Below are 9787 nucleotides of genomic sequence, written 5' to 3' on the forward strand. Positions count from 1 at the left end.
TAATCCTACTTTGACCATATTTTGCAATTCACTAATTCAACCTCACTATTTCCTAATCTCATGCCCTTGAGGCCTCTTTCTATTCTTCAAAATCCATTTTCAAACTTAAAATCAACCAACAAAAACAAAAACATTTTTTGAGAGAGAACTACGGTGGATTTGATCCCTTAATCGGGTACGTAGGCAAGGAACAAAATTCCTTCAATTCAACTAAAACAAAAATCCAAAAACATTCTTCTCCCTCCAATTCTTCATTTAGTAACTCTTAGGTGTAAATACCATTTCAAAATAGCATTTAAAAATAAAGCGCGCACGTAGAAGTTAAAGACGGTTCCTATAGGTTACTATAGTCGTTATGGGTGCCTAACACCTTCCCGTAGCGAAAACAACTCCCGGACCTCGATTCTCAAGGGTTTTGCTTACTTTTTCCCTTCCCAAGAAAAAATAAGATATCACCGGTTTGAAAGGTTCAAACTCAATCAATGTTTGACACCCGAAAACCAAGATAAAACAATAGGTAACCCCAGAATTGTAAGAAAATGCACTGCTTTCACTACTTTTGTCTCCCGAATCTTTAAAATGAACGTGAATTTGTCTTTTCATTGCGAAATACATTTTAAAGGGGTGTGAATTAAGCATTACACTTTAAATCAATGATCGTGTATTCAAGAGAGTACTTATAAAATTATGGGGAAAACTTATTAACATGTTAAAGACAGGATTATTATGTCTTTATTATTAGATTCAGAATGTTGTTATTACAAGAAATTAATTAAGTTAAGGTATTCCTCTTTAACTCCCCGTTAGTAGTGGAGTTGAGAGTTATTTCAGTTGTCAGAAAATCAGTTCAGTCTATAATATTAAATAATTTATAAGTCGTGGCTTTTGCTATCCTCGCCAGCTAGGATACAAAAGGTTCCCGCCACTTGGAACGGGCACTATCCGTGAGAATGACCCCACGATAATCAGAGTAGTCCGGTATCCCCGTCAGTTCGGTTCCCGCCAGTTGGAATCATTACCGGTTAGCAGTGGAATAAATTCCGGGGTTACTCTGGGTTTATTCCGTAAAATCAATTCAGATAATATTGTTTGTTCAACGCTAACATTTCTAACATAATATGACAGACATTATGACTATAATTGCGATTATGATTTTAGCATTAGTATCAGTATTTCAGATAGCGATCCTAGTTATCGCTCGATCGCTCAGTTATGCATGACAAAACTGTATAAACCCAAAAAGGGTTGAGTTTAGAGACAGATGACGATCCTAGGTTCCCTGAGATTGCCTACAGCCTAGTATAGGTGGAACTCGCTAAGACATCCCGTCTCACCCTAATATCCCTTTTATTTTATTTCAGATCAGCAGGTTGTACGTGGCAAGGAGACAATACAAGAGGCTGAATGATATATTTTCACACGCTCGTGTCGTACTAGTTCAGATTATTTATTACGGTTCTAGACATGTATTTAGATAGCAAATGTACGATCCTGCAGTGATGTATATATTTATTCAGTCGAAATTTTTATTATTGTAATTTTAATATATCCAGTACTAAATTTAACACACATTCTAAATATTCTAGATAAGTTTAGTATGGATGTTACAAACAACATAGTAAATGAAAGAAAATAAGAAAAAAAAATGGCAAACAAATAAATGACTTGGAATTAAAAAGTTTAAAATCGTAGGATATTTTGTTTCTTCAATTTTAGAGGGGATGAAGAGATTTTTTTTAATTTTTAATACGAAATGAAACTATCACATTTCATTCATAATAATCTTTTGGATGCAACAAGGTATTTCAATGAATAAACGAAAACTAGCATATGGTGTGGCCATCCTAGCCAAACTATAAAAAATCTCATTGACTTGTCTCTTAATAAACTCTTTCGTTGAGTTTTTGAAAAAAGATGAGAACGTATTTTTGCATTATCAAATAATAGCTCCAAAATCATATTCAGCTATTAACCATTCTTTTAGAGTTAAGTTCGGATGTAACAATGTTAATATGCAGGCCTTTGACCCATATAAGAGGATGAAGTAAGCCTATTGCCTCTCCTTCAGCAACAATGAGCACAGGCGAAATCCACGTAGTTTTTTTTTTTTTTTTTTCCAAAACAAAACTCCCTTGATCATCTCGATCACAAATGTCAATTCCCACTATGTTTCTAGAAATCAAAAACGATGTAGTCACATTACATTTGTAGGAGCCTGCATTTGGTTTCCTCCATATTGTGTTGCCAACTTGCCGCTGCTGTACAACCACACTATTGCGAATTTCTTGCACATTTTTCCAGCCTTATAGAAGATTTGAACCTCTCTCACAAACTACTAGACTGGTTAGAGACTAATTTCGCCAAATGACATCGTTTCTTTGCTTTCAAATTGTCTAGAGAAAACATGGAAAAATGGTTGATTCTTTCGTCTAACCCTTGTAAAATTGCAACCATAACAAAGCTTACATTTGTACTTGCGTTCTCATTTTGCTGTATGCATTCACACATGACTACACGCTGCCAGTTTGCGGTTTGGACACTTAAAAAGAATATATGCAAGCTGTCTTCGTCGCCTTCACTACACAAAACACAATTTTTTGGACTAGCAACCCCTCCATCATATAATCTCATTCTCATTGGTAAACAATTTCTACATATCCTCCTTAGAAAATATTTAACTTTTGGGGGGAACATGCATGTGTTTTCCACATAGGCTTCAATTACCTTCACTTTGGAGAGTATTAGTATCAACGGGTTGCTGAAGACTAATTATTTATCCACTTATAACCGAGTAGATACCATTTGATTCATACCTCGAAATGCTCGTCATTTTGGACAACTTAAAACATTGATGTGTTCAAGATTTGCGTCATATCTTTGTTTCTCATGAGACTACAAATTTCGCTACATTCCAAAGTCTGAGTTTGAGGTAAAAGTAAGCTTGGCACTACACTATTCTCCAATTCTTCAGGCAACATTTCGGGCTTACGAATATCTTTCCCATCTACTAACCCGTTTTGGTCCCAAAGCTTGATACTTTCACTTGACCCTATACTCCACTTATAATCTTCTCTAAAAGCATTCTTTGACCCCCAAATGATACGCCGCACAAGAAATGCCCATAGGGATTGTTTTATATGAGCATTTGAATGTTATTTTTTACGAAGTTTGGTGTTTTGTTAGATAATTTCGTAACATAGTAAAAACTATCCTCTTCAAGCAAATTATTTTCACACTTTGGAAATTTAAAATTGTTATATACTCTTGTTTAGGACTCAAATTATAGGCTCGCCCTAGGCCACCAAAATCTCATAAATGGCCCTGTGAGGGCAGAGGGGAGGTGAGTCTTTTTTAAAACTAGAGAGAGCGGGAGTGTTATTTAAAACTATAAGTGAGGTCAACGTAATTTACTCTTAATGTGCAGAAATTCAGAATTGAAGGTGGGAGTGTTCTTTAAAACTGATTTATTTCTATACCTTTTCTTTCAATGTGCAGATGTTCAGAATTTGAGAAACCTAAAAATGTTAAGTTTAAGGGATAATTACATGAATTATACCAATCAGAAGAATTTGTAAATTTAATTTTAAATTTAAAAAAAAAATCAATATATTTTATCCTTCACTACCAATCTGACATCACTGGCATACTTATCCTTAACAAACCTCAGAGTTCTTGAACTAAGCAATAATTTGTTCAGTGGAAATTTTCCATCCTTCACTAGCAATCTCACATCTCTTGCATACTTATCCTTCTATGGAAATTACATGCAAGGATCATTTTCATTGAGTACTTTGGCCAATCATTCCAATCTCGAGGTTCTATATATTTCATCGAAAAACAGTGCTGGAGTACACATTGAAACTGAAAAAACAAAGTGGTTTCCAAAATTTCAATTGAAGTCGCTCATTCTTAGAAATTGCAACCTAAACAAGGACAAAGGAAGTGTCATTCCTACTTTTCTTTCGTATCAACATAGTTTGGTATTCTTGTACCTCTCCAGCAACAATATCTTTGGCTCATTCCCAAGTTGGTTGATACGTAATCATGGCATACAACATTTGGATATATCAAACAACAATTTTAGTGGTTTATTGCTTCCAGAAAATATTGGTATATTCCTTCTTGGTGTAACCTCTTTGAACTTTTCATGGAATAGCTTTAAAGGAAATATACCTTCATCAATTGGTAAGATGAATAAACTTAAGTACTTGGGCTTCGCTTATAATCATTTCTCGGGTGAGTTACCTAAACAACTGGCCACAGATTGTGATAATTTATGATACTTGACCCTCTCCAACAACTTTCTAAGTGGTAATATTCCCAAATTTTGTAATTCGAGGAATATGTTTGGGTTATTTCTCAACAATAACAACTTTAGTGGAACACTTGAAGATGTATTAGGAAACAATACAGGATTAGCAATGCTATCCATATCCAATAATTCATTCTCAGGCACAATTCCTAGTTCAATAAGAATGTTTTCTATCATGCAAGTTCTGCTTATGGCTGAGAATTTATTAGAAGTTGAGATCCCTATTGAGATTTCCAACATGTCAAAGCTTGAAATTATTGATCTTTCTCAACACAAGTCAATTGGATCAATACCATTTGAACTATCAAGAAGTTCACAACTGAAACTCCTAGACTTGAGGGAGAACAAGTTTTCAGGTAAAATTCCCAAATGGATGGATAAATTCTGTACTCGATCCACCACATTAAATCTAGAAATCACATAACAAGTGTCTTTACATAATCCAAGCAAATCACAATACTATATTTGGATCAACATGTTGATCCACAATTTTGGATAACATTACAATGAAATAAGATATCCTAACTAAACCTATTAATCACTTTTTCCACCAAAATCTATAAAAAAAAATTAAAAAAAATAAAAAAAAAAAACTAGCCATGAGGGGATTTAAGCAAGCTACTGCGGAAAAACTCTTCTTGGCATGCCACACCATCTTTCATAGCTTCACTTAAAGCAACAAAAATCTTCTAACTGCAAGTATTTAGAAGGAATGTGAGAACAAAAACAAAGTAAAAGTAAATTTTAGGTATAAATGATATATTGAACCAAATCCAATAATTACTAAAAAATTTAGATTTAAAGATGGAGTAGAATTTATCTTTACTAAAGATGAAGCAAGAACCAAAATCCTATTGATTTAAGTGTTGCTACTTTCTAAACATAGAAAGGATCTGATAGTGTTGCTACTGTCGCAATAAAAGTAGGTTAGTAAAGGAAACTGCAAGTTTTGCAAGGAATCTGTAGCTAGAGCTTCTATTATTGCCCGAGACAAACTTGTGAACTCCACGGGAGCATTTTGCAAACTGTACCATAACAGAACTAATTCTAAATCGTGTAGAACCTCTTAACCTTAGGAAATCCACCCAAAAACGGCTCATAAGACCTGCATCAGTGTATACTCCCTGTTTCTCAAAAACTGATGCCTAGAGACAAAACTATAGAGAGTGTGATCTGTGCAATCTGCATTAAATGATATTCCCTATTACACTTCTTACGAAACAACTACCTACCTTGAAATTCATGTTGATCCATATCTAACTGTCATAGGTTTATGGAGCTATTCAACAGGCTGTGCAGCATTCCCCTCGCTATCCTGAATCCCAACTCTTACATGGACTAGTATGTGAGGCTCAAAAATAACATGTATTACTTACTTGAATTTGTTTAGAAAAATAATCCACAATTTTTGAGGTTAATGCTTGGGAATCTTCCTTTCCCACCTTACTAATAACATCAGCAATATCATTTTGACCAATATCAAGAGTGAAGATTGCTTTGGCAAAGTCCTCTGGTCTCGGAAAATGTCTTATGTATGAACTTTTATTTGCTGCAAATCAAAACCATACATTTTCAGGAAACTTTAATATTTAACATCACTAGTAAAATTGAAGCTATAATTAAATTAAGCTATATATGTATTCTGCATTTCACTATCTTTTAACCTTGTGTGAAGTACTTCCCAGTGCGTGATTTGAACTGATTAAACTGTTCTACATGGATTTCAAGGGTGAAAGGAGTGCCACCATCAAAGTACGTCTTGTTTTGTCGCATAACGGTTGATGACCCTGCAGAAAAGTTTGCACCATGCTTGTAGCTTGTTCCAATTAAGTTTATATATGCACTCAAAAATGCCATTCTAAGGTGCTTGGTAGGGGTGTTCAAATAATTCAGTTAACTGCACCAAACTATGAACCAAACTGCATCCAACCCTGTTTTGGACTGAACCATTTCAAACAGTTTTGAACTGAACCACTTTTTCAAACCAGTTCCAGTGCAGTTTAAATCCGGTTCAGAACCGGTTTGAATTTAAGAACTTTTTTTAAAAAATAAAATAAAATTATCTGCAAAATGTTTAACATCCCGAGAACAAAATTAACACCACTGGTCTTCCAATCTGATATATTGCATAAATGTGAGGCAAGTTGGAATTTTATTCACCATCGTTGGAATTTTATTCAGCTCTAGAACAAAATTAACACTCACAAAAAGCATGCTTTACTCCCTTTAACAATGCTTGAGCTTACATCGTTGGAATTGGGAAGCTGGAACGATGGGGGTGCAGAGATTTCTCCAGCAACGTTGATTCCATGAGAAATCAAAGACGGGAACGATTCGAGAGCAGTGGTATCAAGCTTCATCTTCATTGTTGTAGATTATCGATTGAATTGTTAGATCTCAGTGGTTGTTTGAAGCAATCATAATTTTGATTGCAATGCTTGAGCTTGATTCATTAAAAAACAATGACTAAAATCCGGTTTGAAAACTAGTTCAAGAATTATCTGGTTCAAAAACCGGTTTAAAACTGTAAACCGGTTCAAAACTGGTTCGAAATAAATAAACCGGTTCAAAACTGTAAACCAGTTCAGAACCGGTTTTAAACCGAACTGGAACTGGTTTGAAAAATAAACCAGTTTTTTTTAAAGTGGTTTTAAAAACTGAATTGTATCCATTAATATGGTTCAGTTCCAATGCAGTTTAGAACCATGAACACCCCTAGTGCTTGGCTACATGTATAAATAAAATACTTCACAATCATTATCTTGAAATACAATGTTGAATAAGGACATATACTTTGAGTTTAATATGTACGCTTGAACAAAGTTATATTTTAATTGAATCCCATTATTTTTCATGTGCGCGTTGATAATAAATCAAAGACACAACATAACGAAACTTGGAAAGCAGAGAAGATTAAGTGTGACACAAGATACATGAAACAAATATCACTGTTGTAATATTTTTTGACATGAATCATTGTGCTAATATAAATAAATGATAATGTAGAAAGAATAGAATTATATACCAATGAAATATATGATTAGACGGCCATCAGAAAATCTACCAACAGCCTCGTGAAAGAAGGTTTCACCATAAGGCATAATAGCAGGGTAAAATGCTGCAGACATACAACCAGTATCTGAATTAGAGTCACCAAAATTAAAAATGGCTTCAAATTCACATGATTGTGAGGATTTGAGTTTCTCTGCTTGGATACTCAGAAAGCAAGAGAGTAACAAAAATATAGTAGTAAACTGTGTAAATGACTTCATTATTGTCACAACACAAAACAATCAAATCAGTGAATTCTATACACAAGGATGGTTCTATTATTTTATATATAGATGTGTTTTCGATCTTAGGAGATTATTATTTTTACAATAATAATAATAATAATAATAATAATAATAATAATAATAATAATAATAATAATAATAATAATAATAATAATAATAATAATAATAATAATAATAATAATAATAATAATAATAATAAAGTGTCTATATTTTTGGGACTTTAGGCTGAAATAATGAGAAATGTGAATGGAATCAAGCCTTCAGCCAAACAAGACAGCAGCTCCTTGATAAAATCATCAAGAAATTCGGGCAATGTATGTACTGTCCAATTCTGATACTAGTTAGAAGATAGAAACAGGGTATATGCTCTTATTTAACTATTGATCTAAATATGTAACTATTACCTGACTACAATATACATTAAAAAAGGCTATGACTCATATACACTTTTTTCTTATTCAATCAATCCAACAGATACAAAGAAACATAAACTTATAGCAAGAATTCATATCCGATAGCTTGAAACAATCATTTGAATCTAGAGCCTCAAGATCTGAAATAGTGCATACAGCGTACCTAAGATAATTTTTGACAGATTCAGAACCCCAGAACAAGTAATAATACAACATGTTGATCTGAACAAGTGTAACTTATTGTGAAATAAGACATAAATTGAAAGTATGAAACCAAGTGTTGCCACACTTTCTTTTTTTAATCAAAATTAGTGTTAGAGCCGGTTGTCATACCCCAATTTTTGACCTAAGGTCATACATTCATAAGCCGTTTGACCCTGATTAGCCCCTGACTTTTCAGTGAAAAATTCGGCAGAAGCTCATATTTGGTTCTGAGTCAGGCCCTCGTTTCTCTTTCTTTTTAGCGTTATTGTTTTTTTATTATTTGTTATTTACTCTTCAATTTCCATCTTTTATTTAATTTTATAGTTTTAATCTTAATTCTAATTTTTTTTTTTCTCTCTCTTTTAATTAGTCAGTTTTCTTTTAATTTTAATCACTTCCATTTTATTATTTTTATTTTTTTAATTGTCCAAGTCTAAAAAACAAAGTGTCAATAGGTTAGGAAATATTGTCCTGAGGTCCAAAAAAACTCTGTCCAGCGCGCCTCAATCACAGGCAACCAATTTCAGGGTCAGATGTTTCTTTCTATTCTCAACAAAGAAACGCGTTTCACATTAATTCCCATTCAATCAAGGTTTAATTGCTGTCCAATTTGAGCGTTGCAAAATTGTTTAAGAGGAGGGCAGAAACAGTCAGAAAAGGGACGAATTTTTTTCAACAATCGAACCTGCAAAGAAAATCCAGAATCACAAAGTTTTCAAAGCCAATTCACACACAAAATTCACCAAAAAAAAAACCCAATTGATCACAGCACAATTAACCTGCAAAATCAACACAATCTCACAGACACAATTTCATCCACAATAAACCTGCAAACCCGCACAATTTTCACCAGTGTTTATCGAACAAATACACACAGCAACAGATCGGAACCAACAGCCACACAAACCGGTCCAATCTCTAAACCAAAGGTATAAACCTTCTGTTGTTCAAGGTCACCTTTTTTTTATTATTTATTTTGTAGGTTGTTTTGAAAAGAACCAAAAAAAGAAGACAAGAAGGAGAAAGAAGAAGTAGAAAACGAGAAAGAAGATGAGAGAGAAACAACAATGAAAATGAGGAAAAGCCGTACGAGGAGGGATATTTATATCCCTGGAATCCGGTGTGGCGGGGTGTATGCAGCATCTGCCCCTTGATTTGATCAGGGCCGTTGATCAAATCAACGGCCCATTTCGAATCCCCAGTCTCTTTTATTTCCCTTTTATTTATTTTCTTTTTCCTTTATTCATGCATTTTTTATTTTATCATGCATTTTTATTTTATCGTTTACCATATCACATGCATTTTAAAATTTTGTCATTTATCTTATTGCATAGATTTAGAATGTAATTAGGTCAATTGTACAAATATAAATGAGAAAAAATATGTGTGTGTGTGTGTGTGTCTTTTTATTTCTTTACCGCTTTTATATATCGAAAAACAGATTAGGTTAGGAGATTTTGTGGCGATCAACGTCGCTACAAAATTCTCACGCTTTTATTTTTTATTGCTACGTTAGTTTATTTTATGTTCTATTCAATATTCAAAAATAACAAAAACATGCA

General features: G+C 33.5%; 1 pseudogene; it reads left to right on the forward strand.

Moving 5' to 3' along the window:
• Positions 1 to 3653: 3653 nt before the first annotated feature.
• Positions 3654 to 4691, forward strand: LOC146926424 (receptor-like protein 15; annotated as a pseudogene).
• The last annotated feature ends 5096 nt before the right edge of the window (positions 4692 to 9787 follow it).

Source organism: Medicago sativa, chromosome 4 (genome assembly GCF_051527215.1).
Source record: "Medicago sativa cultivar Bolivia chromosome 4, Bolivia_mono, whole genome shotgun sequence".
NCBI classification, from domain to species: Eukaryota; Viridiplantae; Streptophyta; class Magnoliopsida; order Fabales; family Fabaceae; genus Medicago; species Medicago sativa.